We start from the raw sequence: 19848 nt of genomic DNA, 5'->3' as shown, positions 1-19848 counted from the left end.
CCCTCTTTCTCGCTCTGTACATATACGTATTTGTGTCTTTGTCAGTTACTGTTCGATCGTGTTCTCCCTATGCTTGTCTTTGTTTCTCTGCGTGTCCCTATCATTGTCTCTGTTTGATTCGAAGCCAGTCCAGCAGAAGCTATACACCACCATCCTGTTCCATGGGTGCGCCACCACCTCTAACAGCAGCAGCAGCAGCAGCAGCAGCAGCAAAATCAAGGGATAACCCCGGCAGACCGGGTTTGTATGCATTTCCACCCCCGACAAGCGGTGGAAGGCCGACGACGCCGACGCCGACGTCGACGTCGTGCATTCACCTCAATCAATACACGGTTCGGAGAGGAGGTGGGTTGGTGGAAACAGCGGCAGCAGGACACGCGCGGGAGGGACGTCGCGTCGACGATCGTCCGCGTAGGCATCGCGTCGTCGCGTTCTCGCTGCATGTGCACGCCGATGCACGTGCGCTAACAACGGAACGCACACCGGAGATAATGAGCGCCCTAGAGGAGAGAAGAGGAGAGAAGAGAAAGTGGAGGGAAGGGTGAAAAGGGACAGAGAGAAGCGGGGAGGTGGAGAACGCTGGCCGGCGTCAAGGGTTGCGCCGATCGTTAGGGATGCCTTTCGACGCCGCCAGAGGAGGGTAGACGGTGGCGGAAGCGACAAAATTCGAAGAGAAACGAGTAGATGTGAATAAAATGCAAAGAGGGCCGATTAAATATGCATAAATGTAAAAAGACATGAGTAGATGCGAGTAAATTCGAATAGAGGTAATTAGATGCAAACAAATGCTAGAAGGGGCGACTAGACACGAGTAGATACGAGTGAACGCAAAGAAGAGCAAGTGGATGTAAGAATAAATGTGGATAGACGTAACTAGACGTGAGTAGATACGAACAGGGTTACACAGATGCGAGTGAACGCGAAAATCACCAGCTAGAAACGAGATTATGCGAAAAAAATGTAGCTTGACGCAAAGTAGACGCAAAAAGAAAAAACTATATGCTAATGAGTATGGCGCAAACAGGGGCAATTAGACGTAAGAATAAATATGAAGAGAAGTAACTAGTCACAAATACACGTGCACAAAGATAACTAGATGCAATTAAACATCAAGAAAGGCAACTAAACATGTGTAAATTCGACAAAAGCAAGACGTAGAAATAAACGTAGGGCGGTTAACTAGACACGAATAAACGTGAAGAGAAGTGCAAGTAGATGCAGACAAACGCGATCAGACGCGTACAGACACAATTAGACGTAAGACGTGAGAAGACATTCTCGCTTAGTTTCCGAATAAAGGGATAAGCTTAACGACCTAACCCATTGTCAGAGTAATAAGATAGAAAACACTAGTGGAACGCTTTTGGCATATGATTCTTAATTAGCTTGTGATTCGCTGACATTGAACCGGTTAAATAGTTGAACACTCCCGGCTCTTTGAAATGGGGTGAACGCTGATAAATATTGTACACAGAGTGGAAGATGAGGTTTTGAGATATTAGAATGTCTTTGGCAGATGATAGATATGACTCTGTGTATGAAGATGCGTTTGTATGAAAACATTAAGATATCTTGCGTAATTAAACATAATATGTGTATAGATACTATCAGAGGATGTATCATACGTTTCCACTAAATGATTATTCAATTTCTAAGGATGAAAAGCCGACATAAAAAGAAAAAAGTACGATATATATGTAGCTTACTTCTTTCAAAAGCTAGTACCTCTATGACTTTATAAATAAGCTCGAAAGAAGAAAAAATCCCTCTTAGAAGTATTTACGATGCCTTCTATCGACACAGAGCCTCTACAGGCGCACTCACCGAGTCCTGTGTAAAATCAATAGCCTAGAAAGCTTAAGAAATGTTTACCCATATTATATCAATACAACCTATGGTATCTACCATGCTCAGCCATTACTAATTCCGTAACAGTCACGTCAATCTCTGAGAACATTTTTAAACCCAAATTCTACGCTCTCCAAGCGTTTCCCATCGACCATAAACCGTAAGTAAACCGTGCATAATAATCATCGAAATCACCGACATCCTCATGCGTACAATATCACATTAATCGTCCATATAGAGAATAAAATGGCGCACAAAGGTTGTCGCTGGACGTCAGGACACTAACAACACACGACAAGAAAGTGAAGAGAGAACTGGTATCCCGCTTTCAAAAATTCTTTTGCTATTCTTCCATCGATTCGCGATTCCACCGCGTCACGCACCGCCATTAACGAGCAACGAAGCTCAAAAAGCAACGTTCACCGTGTCTCAATCGCGATTACACAGCGGAGGGACGCACGGTCGGTTTGTCGCGCGTGTTATTCGACGTGACACGCGAGCATACTGGAGAAAATACTGTCATCCGCGAGAACTGTGCTACAATGTACCGTATACATCGTGAAAAACGTTCACGGTGCGTGCGCTATGATTAAATGAGAAAAATAACGTTAGCTCGCGCAGCCGGTTCGCGTGACGGATGGTTTAACCCTTTCGCGGTCCGAATCTCGTTTAATGCTCTGTACCGATTCGCTTGTGATTAATAACGCGCATGAATCAAACCAACTCCTTTAATCTTTTTATTACAGAAAGTTGGATAAAACATTAATAATTTATATGATATTTCATAGAATTTGCACGAAAAGTGGTTGAAAGGGCTATATGGAGTTTTAGTGCAAAAAATGGTACTTATTCTGCGTTAAAATTTAAAGAAATAGGAATACAGAGAGATGTAGAAAACTCGTAGAATCGTACAGTGAAATGTTGCAGCCAGCGTCGTATGTAAAAGATATATCAAATCTTGTGAACATAAAGAAATAATTATTTTTTCATCCTATCGTCCTGAATTTTCCATCGTATCTTTATACTATGAAAAGGTAAATCAGTGTTTTTGATCCAAAGTATGAGAATTTAAAAATTAAGAAATGAAAATAACGTAAAACGTAGACGTTTCTGAAGAATCATTCTCTTCTTTATTCGCCTCCTGCGAATTGGACAAGGATGCACATGAAAAGGATCTCGCGATCGATGAGAAATTTTAAGGGTTTCCACGGTTCGTTTCCGAAGGGACACGGGAGAGGGTTACATCCACCGGGAAGACCAATTCGGGATGTTTTTCGGCCGTCCCCGTGACGCGGCTCGAGTAATCGACTGATTAAATTGCCCGCCCTTTCCCCCACTGACTTCCAGCACGTTGCCAGAGGCATCGCGTTACTGGAAACCGAGCTTAAGGGATGAGCCGCCGAGTTGGTAATTTTGTCGACGCCTGTGAAGTGCAGATGGATCGATGTTTATTCGATGACTAATCATCTGGGAATACCGAAATCGTTTTGTGGACGTGTTTTGACATTAGGGTAGCAAAACGCTATTTATTATTCCTTTCCATAAACAGGGATTTAATCTAAAAGTAACAAGAATTAAAGCTCGAAGGCTTTTCCTTTGGTTTTGCAAATCGTTTTACGCCTCTTTTTATCACGTTTGTGCTGTGAAGTTTTCACGGATAGATACCGATAAACCGTAATTCGTCAGTATAGTTAGGCTTGTAAAATAAATCCTTCTAACTTAAAGTTAGATTTATAAAATACGGTGACTCGGAATTTCAGGTCAATTTAGAATGTTACGCTACATTTATTATTATCATTACTCTTACTAGATATCGTTGTTAATAAGCTACAATTTTAAGATTCCATAATAATAATCTAATAATAATCCTAACTAACGATGAGTTTCATAAACTCAGAATTCTAAACGTGATACTCTAGTACATATTTTAAATTATCTAATCTTTTTAATTTAACTCCTCTCTGTTATAAGGATTCTGCTTTAATTAAATGTTCAGTAATTGTTGAACACATTTTAATACTCTCAACCGGTGTTTAACAATTGAAACAGGTTGTAAATATTTGATTTCCGCGATTATAAACACGATTCTCGTCGGAAAATCTGCAAGATATTTACGCTGGATGGGCAGCAAGGGGAAGCTACGTCTGAGTCAGCTCCCTTTGTTCTCGTATCTAGGACGACTACTCGGAGGGTGAGAAAGGCATTTACATACATGTATGTATACCTTGAAGTCTTCCTCGGAACATTTATTCTGAAATGTTCTGCTTAACGTATTCAGTTTTACGAGACTGCTCAGTCATCTTGTTCGAATTAAGATGTGATAAAAGTCGTCGATAGAAGTTTTTACTACATTCATAGAATAACACGGTTGAAGATACTATCATTTTATTCTAAATAATATTCCGATATATTATCAATAACTTCTTATCCAAATATGTAGAGATTATAAGCTTATACAAATAAACAGATTCAACCGGCGAATATTTAATTAATTTATTACCAACTACAACTTCCAATAAATATAATTCTGCTGCAAATACAACATTGAATTTAATTATTCTTCAAAGTATGTGTGCAATAAACAAAAATTCAATTTGCAGGATATTTCATTTAAAATCTTTGAGTATAGCAATTTTATTCATTTAACCAATCACTGACTAAAATTCCAATTGAAAATTGCTTACGTCAAAACTGCATTTACAGGAAATTTCACTTAACATCTTTAAATCTAACAATTTTATTCTCCGATAAACGAAACAATATTTTCAAAAACTATGTGTAAACATTCGCTGGTAGCGCGATTAGCACTGAAATGAAATTTGTTCGCAAACAAGTTGTATAGCTTAATCGAAACCGGTCGCGAATAAATTCTATCAATTATTTCCGCGGTAATCTCACGCCTAAAGATCGACATAAAGATTCAGTGGTTAAGTCAACGGGTCGAGGAAATACGCTAGACATTAATTGCACGTTGATTTACGGACAAACGTTTAGACAGATTGTAGGAACATCATCCATAGACGATTATGCGGCACTACACGATGTTTCGTTAAGGAGCAACGAATATGCGTGCATTTAACTGGTCGGTTCTCCGATCGTTTGCGTGGCCAACCTTATTTCCGCTGTACGATAAAGACTACCAAGGCTAACTCTTTCATTGAATCCAACGAGCATTTGTTGAATCTCATCGTGAAACACACCATACGGTCTCATTCTTTGTGTAGTTTCTTGCGAGTTTTATAGTGGGAATCGCGTTATATCGCGTTCGCCTACATTTTACCATGGTAAATACAGGAATATTTTCTTTTTTTTTTTCAACGTACCTTTTCGCGTACTCTTCTTCCGAGGTTATTAGTTATATTAGAGCACGCATTATATATCGTGAGATAGTACGCATATTGCCTGTCTTTACAGCGTTCCTTCGTTTTTTCTTTGTAGGTGGTGTTTCCTCTTTTTATGTCTTTATTATGATGCTTCTTTTTATCCCACATCTTTTTTATTCCCTATTAAAATCTTCAAAATACTCTTTTTTTCATCGTTAAAATTTTCTGGTTGCATTCTACTCCTTATTCATAAGAATGCATACTATGATTAATAGCGTATATCTGGTAATCATTGCAGCGCATATATCTATACATTATTGTAGACGTTGCGATCCAGGGATGAATGTTAATTTAATAAATGTAGACCGTGAAAAGAATATATAGAGTGTTTGAAAACGACCAATTATCTCGAAGACCACGCGTTTTAGAGAAAAATGTTTGAAACAAAAAGTTTCACGATCTCGACGAAGTTAAAAAGATGAAGGAGAAATTAAAATACATTTTTACACGAGTAAATATCTTTTTAAGATGAAGTCCATAAAAAAAATCTTTCCCATAAAAGTTCCTTCTTCTTTCTTTGTTCTTTATAGAATAAGCATCTGTACAAAAAAGTATGGTTTTCATTTAAAGAAAAATCAAGTTGATCTTCAATCGATCTTGAAAGCAGCTAAAAAATAAAAAAGACAGCGCCACAATTGAATTCCCCTCTCGAAACTTTTGTTTCAAACGTTTCTTCCTAAAATGAGTAGCTCTCGAGATAATCGAACGTGAAGTTTTTAAATGTATGAACACCCGGTATGTCGTGTCTGCAATATATTATCCATGTATCTGAAGCAGCGAATTTCGAGTATATTCCATATCAAGGGGTTAAGGAATATTTCATATATCACAGATTAGCTTCAGTTCTTTTAAGAAAAGTAAGCTTTGACAATTCAATAAATATTCTCAATGTAAAATATATCTCATATATATTCCCGTGTATATCCCATTATATATTATATCCTAGGAAAACAAGAAATACCCCCTTCACCCTAGCCACGATCTCGATGCAGGAAAAGCGAAATAACGTTACAGCACATAACCTTAGTGCATCAATCGGTGCCGCGACTTAATACTTTAGTTTAAAACTTTGCTACAATGTGTAGGCTACTGTGAGTACATTCTCGATGCCACAACCCACAGTGTTCGTTTAATGGGTGCTCCGAATGGGCGGAGCGTGTTCTTAGTGAAACGGTACCGAAACGCGGTTACACAAACGGCTTCCGTTTTCCAACAGACGGGAGCCTAAGCTGCTGTACATTGTATACACGAGGTGAATAACATAACCTACAAAATGAATAGAAAGAGCCCACCGGTGCTAAAATACGCTGGGCTAACATTAGACCATCGCGAGGCATCCGCGATATTTTATTTTTACGATTATACCTCTACGTCGTGCCTGCCGAATGCAACCCGCTTCGAGAACACGTAATGCTAGTAGTGTGAGGTAATTGAGTTCGTGTGGTAAATCAGCTTGAGGAATCATTTTGTTATCGTTGGACAAAGTACTGGAGACCATGTGGCGAATTTGGAGTAGTTGGGTATAGGAAATAATTAAGGTAATAAATAGGGAATAAGTAGGCTACTGTGTTTTACTAGTTTAGAGTTACGTTCAGTATACTGAACATTCAAAATCTCATAATTTTAAATCCTAAAAATCACAAATCTTAAAATTACAAAATACTAAAAACTTCAAACCTTGAAATTCCAGGTTCTAAAAATTGCAAATCCCTAAATTTTTAACCCTACAAATTGCAGATCTTAAAAATCCCAGATCCTGAAATTCCAACTCCTACAAATTTAAACCCCTGGGAATTCCAAGCCTCAAAATTCAAACTTCTACAAATTTAAACCCCTAGAGATTGCAAGTCCTAAAATTCCAAATTCTAAAACATTAAAACCCTAAAAATTCTAGGTCCTAAAATTCCAAACCCTCAAAAATTATAAACCCTAGAAATTCTAGGTCCTGAAATTCCAGATTCTGAGAAATTTCAAATCCTAATACTTCTAAATTCTGTCTTAGACACTTTGGAAAAGTTCCTTCGTTCATTTTGAGCAAAGGCTAGGGATATTTCGCGATCAATTCTCATGTCTGAGTAATCCAAACTTACGTCACCGAGCTGCATGTAGGACAACAGAGTGGTTGGAGGGATAGACACAGTGGGTGTAGGTCTGCGAAGCTATCAATGAGGCGGTTAAGAAGATGAAAAGATAAGTCTTAAGTTGGAGTGACGAGGGGGCGAGTAATTCCTTGCGAGATAGTCTAGAATTTAGCGAGATGTTTGGCGCGGATATTTCGATGGAATTCTAGACGGTGTGTCTCACAGAGAGTGTCTTTAAGACATGAAAAAGGAACGAGAGCCTAGAACCTTGACAGTAAATCTTTTGCGTGGTATAAAGACCACCAGGAAGAAGCGTTCAAAGATTGCCTTCGTGATGGTTCATCGAAGCGAAGAAATGGGAAATCGAATCTATTCCTTGTAGCTACGTAGCAATAAAGACTAACATTGTAACGATATGGCCGTGAGAGCCTCGTTTTGCTTCTTAATTAGCCTCTAATCGATCTCCATACAACGATCAATCGAGATTGCGTACTACATGCGCAAATAGTGTTTCTTCAATCAGAAGAAGGCGCATCTGTTATTGACGTAAGTTAATATAATGAGATTAATTTATTTAGAGAAATAATAGATTGATAAAACAAAACGATATATCGAACGATAAATGAAATAAAATTTAGAGAATGTTGACCGTCAGAACGCAAGTTTTATCTAAGAATATTAATTCAAATTAATACGCAACGATATTTTGAAGAGAAAATTCTTATCCAAAATAATAATAACGACACACCTATATCTTTGCCATTTGAAACGAATCCTTTGATTAACGAGTTATAATTAAGCTAGATTCAAATGGTTTGAAACGAATCGACGAGGCGGGGACAATGTATAGAGCAATAAATTTATGCTTAACGCTTTTTTTCTTACTGTTACTTGGTTTCGACGTCGTCTCGACCGTTCGCGATCTCTGCTAGATGATTTATGCTACTTTCGATGTTTCCCTGGAAAAAGGGTGACCGACCTCTCCCGGCGCTTTCAACGATTCATTAATCTCCCGGCTGTTTCGATCCCGTTGCTTATCACCGATAACACGTGCACACGGTTTCAGCCAGAAAGGAAACAGCTTCTCATGAATTTTCATCGTCCATGCTCAGCTGCATGAAACTTCGTGGACCCGATTACATGCACATGTTTTGTTGTTAAGCGCGTTTAAACTTTGAATGCACAAAGATTCGTTATATGTACAATGTACAAATATTTCGTATACAGAAGTCTATTTATCCGAAGTCATCGGAGAAGAAAAATACATTTGTATAATAGGAGTTCAAAGATCTTCCCCGGTATCTGTGATTTCTCGTTCACAAACGAAAGAACCGAATCGATGGAAGTTCGCGTAACAAAACACGAACTAAAATTTTATTTTTTGGAGTTCTACCGAATTTTGTCGATGTTTCCGCTTCTATGCAACTTCGATGTTCCGAAAGGCGCTTCGAATCACCAAAATTTCTATTACAGTTGGAGTTTCATGTTCCCGTTTATAACGTTGCCACATAGTAGACCAGCAGCCAAAATTTCGCTGTAATAAATCCAACCGAATTCTGAAACTGTTATTCTAAACGATAAATCTCCGATAATATTATCTCGATGAACAAACGATAAAACGTTGGAGATCGTCGAAACACCTACAACAAATCGTGTCTCTATTCATATCCTTATCACGAAAGGAGGAGAGTACGGAAACTGCTAGAAAGAGCAAACAAAACGCAAGACCAAATAAGCCTATCGTCGATTCAATCTGTGTCATCGTCCTCGTGAAGCGTGACACGTCAAACACGAAGAAAGAAAGAAAGAATAAAGAAAGAAGAACAAACATATCGAACGTGTTTTCCCGTTTAAAGCCACTCCGTGACGAAAAGGTGAAATCCCTAGAAATTTCTGAAAGCATTCCATACTGGTGTAACACATCGTTTTCTCGACTTTCAGAGAAATTCACCAAGTAAATCCGACAGCTTCATACTTAATGTATACACACGACGTATTAATCCGCGGTTTATTGGCCGCTTCCGAGTCTACTTGCATCTCTCGGTTTGCATTTCTCGTTGTTCGTCTTTGGATCGACGATAAATCCGACTGCGATTTGCATAAACCGTACCAAAGAAATCGGTTACGAGATACAAATCGACAATAAATCATACATTAGTCTTGCCTGGACGTGACCGACGACCACCGGAAACGTACCATTCGATTCTTCTGTCTGTTGCACCTCGATACGGGGCCGAGTAATATCCTGAATCGAATATTAGTCGGGGCAGAGTGGCTTCATGGGTGGCGAGTCGCTACGGAAACGGGACATTTTCACCGGCTGTGGTTTCTCGCGATCCCATTGAAAGAAAGCGTGGCCCTAATGGCTTGTCATCTTCGATATTCATTACTACACTCGCAGTTTCTTTTACCGGGAATATGCATTTTTTAATTGTCAACCTTGACCAACCAGACCTTGATGTCTGCTTGGCTCGAAATACCTAAAAGAAGATAGAAAGTGGCAAATTTTTAGAATTAATCGGTAGGAGATATTAAACGAACAATGATTTATACATGGTGATTCCATGGAAACTAGAATGATAAAACAGATGACATAAAATATTTAAAAAATTTTTGGGAAAGTTACCCGTAGAAACAATTAGACATTTTGTACAAAATTTCTCCACGATATTTTTCTCCAAACTTGCAGCGAAAATTTAGATTCATCCAAATAGAACTTCCCATACCATGAACTGTCCCAAGCTCGCATCACGATCAATCTTACTTTTATCGAGCACCTTCCATCTTAATTTATCAACAAACCCGTGAATGTCATGGAAATCATTTCCAAACACCCAGTATATCGCACTAATCAAACATTTGAGTAAATATCGTACGCGGTACTGCAAGTTACACATTGAACAGAGGCAAACGCGAGCCTCGAATTACCAGCTGACACTTCCGTTTTTCCGAACGAGTAAATCATCGTGTACATCGATCTATCGAACGTCTCCGCGGGATAAGCACGTTGGGGCAAGGGTCAATGGTATTATCGAGCGGACAAAAGGCCCTCACGGGACGTGACGAATGTGCTCGCTTAGCACTTACGAACGCCCACGATGTCGAGGCGAATAAATTCGTCGATTGTCTGAAAATACCCGTGGCGCGCGTGGCGGCCGTGTTTGTTGAACGTTTACGAGCACCCACGGCGCTCAAGAGATTAATACCGTCGCGCCATCATAAGGAAAAAGAAATTTGCGAAAAAGTTCCATAACCATAGTTACGTTGCCACGATCGGTTGAACGCGGTTTCGAGTAAGCCAAGTGATCGAAGAGTTGTGCGATGGTGAAAGTAAGGTTGTGTGTAACGGTGTATGTCTAGGAGACTGTACAGGTTGCGATACTTGGTTAGACGGAGAGATAGTTGCAAATGTTAAACCTCGGTTGATGAAATAAGTTAAATTGGTTGGTAGATTGTAGACATAAGTGCAGTGTATGTCGATGGTATGCTGTCATTATAAAAATTCCAAATTAATAAAATCCAACATAGAAGCCAACAGGCAACACTAAATATAATAAACTCTTCATAAAGTATGGATTTCCATAAATCTTCAATCTAAATCCACCTAACATTTATCGTTTCTAAATACGTGGACATCGAAGAACCGTGTACAGTAGTAGAAAAAACGGCACTGCGATGATCGCAACGCTATCCAAGATTCCGAGAGGGACGTGGAGGCAAGTAATCATCCTTTAATCACCGCGAATGCGACGCATTGATTGAAATCGTACCGCGCCACGGTACATCTATGCCTGTTACTAAAGTTCTTCGTGCAAACGGTGACCCGAATGACTAGGGGTCCCTGCATCGATTCCATTAGCGGCTTCTGAACAACTGTACTCTTCACCGTGGTGGCGTGTTTCTCTGTAATCGTTCTTGGAGTAGGTTCAGAAGGTTCGTAGACTCCCGGTGAAATTTACGGTTAGATCCGAGACCCTAATCTAGAGCGAATAAAATAGAAAGAACACGGACTTGTCTCGAAGAGTGAAATTCTCGCGAATCAAACGGGCTACGGACCGTCTACCGAGTGTCATTGTTGTGTAATTAGCCGTTACCAGGCGTAAATTAAAATTTATAGCGACGCGGCCAGGCTAGAGCCGACATAGCTCATCAGTGAACCATGGAACGACCGATATTATATACTTTCTATCAACCGTTCGAACTTTTCCTGAAACCCTTGTTTGTCCCGCGTGAAAGTCTAAGATCTTACAGATTCGAACGATCGTTTGACCATTTTTGACGAACCGTGCAGCTACTTGAAGATGAGCATTCGAGAGAGTGGAAACTCGCTAAGCTATCGTCGTTGAAATAGCCGATTCTAAGATTCCTTTAGCGACTCTGTGGAATAACGCGAAATTGGATAAATAATATGTAGCAACGAGAGAAAAAAGCGAATTCTTCTTCGATATTGCTGCAGTTTTTGTTGCAGTTCGACGTGGAAGGTAAGTTTAAAAATACGGGAAAAACTCCTACGTGTTTTCTTTATAAAAATGTACTTCTCTCTGGAACACGTGGAAACATCTACCCTTTGCTCACACTAATTCTTGTAACTTCAAATCGCTAAAAATTTCTTTCCGTTGGATAATACTTGCACGTAGAAAGTATCTTCGGCCTTGCAAGACATTTAATTATTTTCACCAGAACTTTGGCTAATTATGTAACGAACATAACTAAACCTATCTGTATGAAAATTCATTTATTAACAAATTCGTTCTATTTTAAATTATCTTCGAAATATCTCCTTACTGCTTGTTACTCCAAATCACTATCACTGACCTGCATTCGATAATCTTGCTACCAAGAATTAAAGGTAAAAATTACAAATAATAATTCAAAACTGTATTAATCCGAAGACCACAGGTAGAATATAAGATGATCCCTAACAAAGCCATCGACGAGGAATGAACTCGTCGCCCAACAGTGGGCACCGCAGCACCCTTGCGGGAACTGGTCCGAACACGGGCGCCATAGCAAGTCGAAGCATACTGTAAAAACACCAATCTTCCGCGTAAGAACGAACGACGCGAGGAATCCAAACAAAACCAGCCCATAAATCCACACCATTTTTCCAAGTGCACCTCGCAAACACAGCAAGCAAAATTAAATACCCGACGCATGCTCCCAGAGACAAGAAAAGGTAAGGCAGAGCAAGGAGAGACAAGCCAGACGCGAACGGTGGTTGGTTTCATGGGAAATCCGGTTACAATGTGGCTAATGGACGCGAGGCAACGGCGTTACTCGCGGGATTCACCGTGACGAAATGACGGAGCGGAGCGTCATTTCGTTGAACGACCACGGTAAATCGCCGCTGGCACGCTCGCGATATTTTCTACCATCACAGATCAGAGAAACCACATACCTACATTATCGTACAAAAGTTTGGAGTCTCCTTTCCATTTTTACCCACCTTGAATATTCTATTAATTTTGTTAGCATTTTCTACGAATCTTCACGTAAAGAATTTTCCCTGGATTTCATAAATTTATACTTGAAGAGGTTTATCTAGTTGTTGGCAGCGATTCTAACTGGCTGTGAATCGTTAAAACTGAAATTTCATATTTTGGGTGCAACGTGAATCTCAATCGGTCACCAGTGCCATTCAGAGGAATATCCCAATTTTTTCTGTCAAGTGTAATGAAATATTCGTCTCCAAATTTACTCAGAATAAATGTTCTGCATAATTATTTTAAACTCCGAAATCGATATCATATTATGTTTCAACCCTTACTGGTATGAACTTTAAATCCAAAAGTTATATTTGGAAGTAACGATAAATATCGATAATTTCACATACTTCGCCGATTTAAACTATTTTTGAATATGTTGTAGAAATCGACACTTTAAACAACTTTTTCCTACACATCAAACGCTGTTGGACCTTAGTTTTCGAGATATTCGGAAAAACCCCTATGTGTTAACGCTACAATGAATTTTGCGAATAATTGTGCGTCCGTGACACCGTATGCGTCGATATTGGTTGCCGGTATTCTAATTGTTATACTTTGATGTCGTTGCCACGATATATCCAAAAATCATCGAAATCCACAAAGTGGCCGAGATATCGATAACTACCAAAGTAACAAAAGAATCGTGTCTTTCTAGAAATCTACATCAAATTTCAGAAGGAAAGTTACTCCGTGCCAATACCTTCGTTTAGCGCGAAAGATGAGCTTGGAATCGGTTAGAGAATAATGACGCAGCGTCGACGAGTAATCGAGAGCGATGCGTGTTCCTCGGAGAGGATGCCAGAGGATCTCGATGCCGGAGATACCCTGCGGCGACCGTCTTTTAATGCCCTGTTAACGATCGTTTTGTTATCTACTCGGTTGCGACACCTTGTTAATAAGTTGACAAGGATTGATATTAGCTCCAAGTCTGCAAAACAGATTGGATCGACTCTCGTGAAACGGATGATCATCTATCTGCTTGATTGGTTGGTTAAGTTAAGACGATGCGAAGATTTCGAGTGATTTTTTGTCAACTAGAATACTCCTGTAAATCATATCCCGGTATTTCTGATGAGGCTTTTGTGGTTCATAAAATAGGGCGAGTTCTTTACTACCGGAACTAACAAACTCGTAAAATAGAAGGTTCTCAGATTTTTTGTTCTTACGACAAGTAAAATTACGCGGCTACTATTCATCAAAATTAATATTCGCTTCTATTGGAATGGAAACGTGATTGTGTGTATTTAACGATCTTTGTCACACCACTTTGGTTAGAGAATTACTTTTATGTTATACAGGGTGGTTGTTAACTAGTGGTACAAGCGGAAAGGGGATGATTCTACGCGAAAAAAGAAGTTGAAAATATAGAATAAAAATTTTTCGTTTGAGGCTTTGTTTTCGAGAAAATCGACTTTGAATTTTCGCTCGGTACGCGTGCGGTACGTTATAACGGATCTCACTGTAGATCGTTGTCTCGATGGAAAAATTTAAAAAAAAAAATTAAAAAAGCAAACTCGTACGAAATTTGTATGTCTGTTAAACAAGAGAAAACTGTAGTACCTGGTACATAGGGCGAGACGCGTAAAAACAATCGGAGATGCGATCTCTGACAATTACGAAGTGCTAAGGATCACTTGTATGAAAATGGAATCAAGTTCGAGGCGGCTTATCGTTATCATTGTAACGATAAGAACGAAGGCAAAAAAGCCATGTACTGCGTTTATGAAAGAAGTCGATCACTTCGACTCACGATCGCCGTGTTCTTTGCGTTTACGAAGCTCCAAGTATATTTCCATCGGTTTCACGCGTTTCTTTGTCAAATTATCCAACGTAAATACAAAATTGCACAGCTGATCGATCGTTAGTCCGCGCGAGTTTATTTCTTTTGATATAAGCGCCGCGTCATCGCGTCACAAACTCCGTGTATCTCCTTGATAATCATTGAGAGAGAGCAAGATGCACGACGGAAGTGGAGGATCGTGGCGGAAGTGGCGATGCTCGAAATCGTTGGAACCGTTACGGTGTTCATTTCGCATGAATACGATGAATGGGGCTACGTAACAGAATTTCGGCACGCGCATGAATATCAATGACATTAATGGGGAATGTTTCACGCGATTATTACAGCGAATAAAAAGATAAGCTTACAGTTATGTTTATTGCGAGATTATCGTTGCGTTAAAAAGAGATTTTAATGTCATCCTCTTAGATTGTAACCTCATTTTGTATTGAATATTCTACCGGTAATCCGTCTGACACGAAAAGCGAGTGATTTGTGATCTCTCAACGGTGCTCAGACTAATTTAATTTCTTCAAACCTCCTGTACTTTACAAATTTAATTGGGATTTGAACACGGCACTTCTTAAAGCTTATTAAAATATTTATCCACGTCTTTTAATGCCGTTTGAATTGTACAACTTTTCAAAAATACGATTCGATAATCAAAAGCTTTTCAAGAGACGCGATGCAGGTGATAAAATAATCACGCATCAATGCGTTTACGAGTGACAATCGAGATGATGTAAAATGAGAAAAGGGACGGGCAAACAAGGGTGGTGCCTGGATCTACAATAATGACTCAAAGGTACAACGACCTAAAGCTGGATACTTTGATACGCGTATCAATATTGAACACCATATGACTCACCGGTACCGAGTCAATTAAGCGTCTGATAAGTGAGACTTTATCGCAGTTAATGAACTCTGACAAGAAATATCCTTTTCTCTGTATAAAAAAAAAAGAAAAGAAAGGAAAAGAAAGAGAGAAAGACTTTGCCAAGAGACGTTTTAAATTCAACGAAACAATTTGAAAGAAGAAGAGGCAGCAGAAACAGGTTACGATGATTATTCGTTGCGTGTGTCGGTTCACGATTTAATATTCGTATAGTAAGATATGCCCAACCCTTGAAGAAGCACGAACATAAACGATGAACAGATTGAAATTCATTAGGATTCGAACGATGCACCGGCTCGTGCTCGATAACGCTGCACGCGTCAACATTTGACAAACGGTACCCGATAGCTTGCAGGAAGTTAGAAATCGTGCGTGTATACGAACATTGAATTCGTTTTTTCCTTCCAAGCGTGACACATTGGAAATGTTACTCTATTACTTGAAAAGACAGAAGAACGCGTCCTACTAGAAGTTTATGTTAAATAATTACTTGAAATATTTATATAATTGTGGAAATGTGACATTTACGCGAGATAACAATTTTAGCTTCTACGCTAGATACGGATGAGAATAATATTTTAGAATATTTGGGATATTCTGAATAAAGAGTGTTATTTTAAAATACCTTTAAAATACTACTTGAAATGTTAAGAATGTTGGATATTATTTCATAATATTTGGAATATTCGGAGTACTTAGTTAAGCAAAGATAAAGCACTTCTTTGAGTCGTATAGAACAAAACATCGTGTATGAGAAGAAGGAACAGTAAAGGTTTGTATTTTCCTCTGACATTGAGAATTAAAGCAAGTTTCCCTACTATTGCGGAGTATAACAGAGGTTTATCGTTTACCATAAAAGTACACCAGAAGTAGCCAAGAAAAATCCATTTGCCCAAAGATTTCTACACTTCGTCATATTCTTGCTCGCTTAATGGAAGTTTTGCTTCCGCTGGCTACCGTGGGTCGCCGACAGCCCACGGAACTTGTTAATTGAATTACGTAGTCACGCGCATAAATATCAAAGTGCACTCGTTATGAAACACCTTTAATGAAAGAGGAAGTAGGAAATCGGAACGGTGAAATTCTTCCGAACGTTTAACATTGTCCCCAGGAAAAAACAAAAAAAAAAGAGAAGAAAAAAGACAGAAATTACTCGAAAGCTAATAAATTTACAGAAAACTTCGACTGTAAAAGTGAGAAATATTAGCGGTTAGTTTCACCGCGGTTTGAAAATAGAAGAGATAAAAGAGGCAGAGGGGAAAAAATATAAAAATGTAAAAAAACAAGGCAAACTTTCCGCACCCGTCGATGATTAACAATTTACGCGTTACTTACGATTTACCTGGCAGTCGTTGGTTTTCCACGACGCGTTTCGAAATAATTATAAAATAAAGAGAAAGCGTGTAAAGCACGATGAACGTGAGATCGTAAATTCGCGGTCGGACGTTTCATTAGATTCGCAAGCGAATCGTTTATACAAGCGCGGAACGAGAAACTGGCGTAAGAGAGCATCGATTCGCGCGTCGTTTCGTTCGCGATTTACGGAGTGCGGAAAACAAGTCTTCAATGTCAGCGAAAGTAAACGTGTGCACCGTTTACAAAAATCCTGTTACTTCGGACGTTTAACCGCGGAAGTTCGGACCATACTGCAACAATCGGTCGAACAGCGTTATAGCTTATAACTACCGGACGATCGACCAATCGCTCGATTTCTCACGTCTTCTATCTAGAGGAATTTATACAAGGTGTCTCGCCAAGGTTTCCGTGTTTCTTCCAAAGTTTAATACTATACTTTGTAGTTGGAAGTAAATTAGAAATATAAAATCGTATAAGTTGTTCATAAGAGTTTAGAAATATTATAGTATAGAGTTAAACGTAACATGCGAAACAATAATGATCTTACCCTTGATATAGAGGTTCAATAAGTAAATGATGTTCGTATTTGGTGTACGAAAGTGTTGACAAGTATACGATCACAAAGTAATGTTTGGATTTTTGGTAAAAATATGGTTAAAACGTCGAATTCTGATAACTATATTCATACGTATACTCTTTTCTTAATAAACATATTTACGTGTTCATACAATTACTACAGATATAAGAGAATATAGTGCATATCCCCATGTATGTGTTTCAAATAATTTTCCTAGTAAAATATTTAATAATAATCCATTTTCATCCACGTAACACGCTAGTAAAATTCCACGCGAAAACCAACGAGATCATCCTATATAAATTATCCGTTTCACAGTAGTGTTCCATCTACCAGTACGTTACTCCTACCATTGAAAAATAACGCTTTCGCTATCTTCGATTTTCTTTCGCCGATTCCCGAGATTCATCGAACAAATAGATTTCTATTAAACGAAAGAAGCAGCACGGGCACGTCAGAAAGAGCGACGCGCAATTTATTAGGCATTGTAATCGGGCCCTGTGCGTATCAATCAGCGGCGATCGAGCAACAAAAGCGACATACAAGCGATTCATCATGGGTTAAAGCCGCCGTTCTCCATCGACTTTCTTCGGATGGACGAAGAAGCTTCGCAGTCATTCAGAGAGAACTCTGCTTCTGAGGGACAGGAAGAGACGCTTCGATGGCAGCCTTGAAGCTTTACTCGCGGAGACAATGAGGCGACCGATGCAGTAACATCCGGTTTGTATGTTTCGTGACGCGTTATTGTGTTCTCTTTCTCTCTCTTTCTCTCTCTCTCCCTCTCTGATTACCGAGAGGCGAGAATATGACGATGATGATAATGATTTCGACCCTCGCTGCACCGCACCCAGGTCATTCTTGCGCGTTATGGCCGACGATTTTGTCGGAAATATCGCAAAAGGGGAGATTCGTCGACCACGAAATTTGTCCACGTGGGTGTGGTATAATATGCATCGTATGAGAATTTTGGTAATTTCGAGTAATCGAGTATTCGGGCAGATTTAAATAAGAAAATTTGGGTAATTTTGAACGATGGAACATTTGTTATGCTTTTGGGGCTAAAGTGATCGAAATAATACGTGATTTTTTCTGAGAGAAAATTTCGCTTATTACTTGAAGAGATTTTAAATGATTGAAAATTTTGACAATTCTAAATAATAGAAAATTTGGGTAATTTTGAATACATCTAAGAAACTTACATACTACTTGAAATTGGAAATGAGAAATAGGTAATCTTAATGAACCTTTCTCGAAAAAAAAAGAAGAGAGAAAGATAAAGGTTTACAATAAAGTTTCAGAAACATCAAACAAGATGAATACACCGGGAAGAAAGTTCTTTATCGATCGAGTTGGCGTTTAAACTAGCTAGCTGGTAAGATAGTAAATGTGGGAATAAAAATGATACGGTTCAAGTGTTTTACGGCAAAGTGTTTCAAGGCTACAGGATGTACGTGATTTAGGCCGACTAATCATATTTCTCGCCAAAAGAGCCCAACCGAGCTTTGATATTGACAAATGCTCGAATCGATAAACCCTCCTCTTCGTAATTTCCTGGACGTCTGCAGTCTCACCCTCTTGTCTGCGACATGTCTGCCCCATGCGACCTCCTTTTTAATCAGGGTTGAACGCTACGTTTCACAATCCCCTATACGCGCCTGCATCATTGGTTTTCCACATATCTGCTATTCGTATCTATTCAAAGTTTCTTTTATTATCAGTGGAATTTCGCTTTCAAAAGTTACATTTTTTATCATGAAATATTTTAATGGTCGTTACGTAGTGTTTCTAAGTTTCTTCTTATGTAAACGCTGAACACAATCTGAAACTTCTAATATTACAATAACACCGTTACAACGATATAACCAAAATTCGTCGATCCTTAATTATTTGAGACGAATCTTCAATAGTCGTGGACTAGAAGTCTACGTTGTCAGTAGAACGCAGATTTGCGCGCATTTATGAGAACTTCGAAGATGTAAAAGTACATAGCATACATACAATATACAAAAATATATAAAACATTTAAATTAGAATATTTATTATAATATCTAGTAGCCGAAATAAAATTGAAACTCAGACTTCCATTTCTTTAGTTGTGTTCGTAAAAATACGAATTCGCAATAAATAACCACATCATTGGTAATCTGTTAATTACCATTCCATTCTTTAAATTAATCTCTCACATATACTAGTCTACAGGAATGTAGATCTAATCCAGAAGAATGTAGATCCTATCTTCGTACATAGGAGAACGTACCGTTAATCAATCGAACGTGTAAAATGGCTGTGTAATAAAAAAAAAAGGACCAGATTAGCCACGAAGATGGAAAGAAGCTGTGCTGCGGTTAGCTGGAATTCACTCGATGCAATTAGTATCAGCGAGAAAGGTACACGTAAGAAACGCGCAACTATTCACCGATGAATCTCGTCTACCATATAAAT

The 19848-nt window shown here is 38.9% G+C and overlaps 1 protein-coding gene across 2 annotated transcripts in view; it reads right to left on the bottom strand.

The window, feature by feature from the left end:
* Jupiter (microtubule-associated protein Jupiter) overlaps positions 1 to 19848 on the bottom strand; it is an 87962-nt gene that overhangs the window by 32284 nt on the left and 35830 nt on the right. The gene's annotated exons all lie outside the window — the stretch shown is intronic.

The sequence above is a fragment of the Bombus flavifrons genome, chromosome 7 (assembly GCF_040668555.2).
Source record: "Bombus flavifrons isolate JBK064 chromosome 7, iyBomFlav1_principal, whole genome shotgun sequence".
Lineage (NCBI taxonomy): Eukaryota > Metazoa > Arthropoda > Insecta > Hymenoptera > Apidae > Bombus > Bombus flavifrons.
Note: the sequence above shows the minus strand (reverse complement) of the source record. Positions and strands in the feature narration are given on the sequence as shown.